This window comes from Mugil cephalus, chromosome 2 (assembly GCF_022458985.1).
Source record: "Mugil cephalus isolate CIBA_MC_2020 chromosome 2, CIBA_Mcephalus_1.1, whole genome shotgun sequence".
NCBI classification, from domain to species: domain Eukaryota; kingdom Metazoa; phylum Chordata; class Actinopteri; order Mugiliformes; family Mugilidae; genus Mugil; species Mugil cephalus.
The window spans coordinates 26,409,299-26,410,673 of NC_061771.1; the positions used below are offsets into that span (position 1 = coordinate 26,409,299).

Here is a 1,375-nt window from a genome sequence, read left to right on the forward strand (position 1 = left end):
GACTGTAATAAGAAAAGGCACATAATGCCCTTGAAGGTCTACAAATTCAACCATATCAATGATTTCATTTTTGGAGACAAAGAGACTCCAAGCGTCATTTAAGGTCGTTGTACATCCTAAGGGGGGTGAGAGAGAGAGGGAACGAGCAGCTGTGAGCGTAAACATTCAGTTAATGTCCAGTTTAAAGAGCCAGATGAGCCACAGTGGACCAGGGTGTAACAGCTCCCTGCCCAGCCGCACAGACCAAGGAATGCACTGTCGCTGTGTTCCCTCGGTCCACAGCGCAGGCGATGAGCCACCGACAAAAAGGGCTTTAAATATGTGAAGACACTCACAGCTCCATGCACGACACAGGCAAATAAATTAAACATACAAATACATACACAGCAGGCTACAGGAAAATGCACAGGGACAGTCGTGAAAGGTAAAAAAAAAGAAATGCACCTGCAGAATAAATAAATTAAGACACGAACCAGGGATTGCCAAATCCACTAAGTGGTTACTCAGTGTTAAGATATGTGAACTTTAAATTTTAGGAAGAAATATACTAATGAGCCTAAAAGAACAGGTAGTGTGGCCGAGTGGTCTAAGGCGCTGGATTAAGGCTCCAGTCTCTCAGGAGGCGTGGGTTCAAATCCCACCACTGCCAACATCATGGTTAACTGATATCTCAAGCTAAAGCAAACCAGGCTTTTTCGATGTGCAAGGGTTGACTCGATGTGGACAGGAACGCCTCGTCGACACTTTAATTTACAGGTTGATGTACCTGCCTCTCACATTGTAAAAGCAACGTTTTGTTCTACAAATCAAATCTCAAACAAATCACGATCATTAATGGAAGCGCTTGGCCCTACGTCATGTTCGGGAAATAGCACAGATGTATGTGGGACTGTGTTTATATGCAGCTTTTCTTTTTTTTTAATCAATCATGGCAGCGCACTGGCAAGACCGTGACATCCACGAGCTGCTCTACATCCGAGGAAAAGAGGAGATTCAGCGCCAGATATCGGGCCCCGTGCAAATATCAGCAGACTTTTGAAAGAGCGGGGGGGAAAGACTGGTCCGTTCATCAGGGCAATAACAAAGTGAAAGAAAGAAAGAATAAATACACCATGCTGTCCTCTGGTTACCTCTGTCTACACCAGCAAAGTATAGTGACAGACAAAACAATTACATACTCTTCTACTAGATGGCAGACGGTAGATAATCAACCTGTCTATCTACCTGTTGCTTTCACACAACAGCATAAATCATGATGCCTTGAAGGAGACAGCGATGGTGATAGTGAAGGATAAAAATAAGAAAATTCTGACCCAGACGAAGGTACTAGTATGAGTGCTGGTCAGGAGAAAGCAAAAAGGTTGAGCTCAGGACA

At 44.1% G+C, this 1,375-nt stretch overlaps 1 non-coding gene across 1 annotated transcript; it reads left to right on the plus strand.

Annotated features, from left to right (window-relative positions):
• The first annotated feature begins 567 nt into the window (after positions 1-567).
• On the plus strand, positions 568-649 carry trnal-aag. The gene has a single exon. It is a non-coding gene; the product is annotated as a tRNA-Leu (tRNA).
• The last annotated feature ends 726 nt before the right edge of the window (positions 650-1,375 follow it).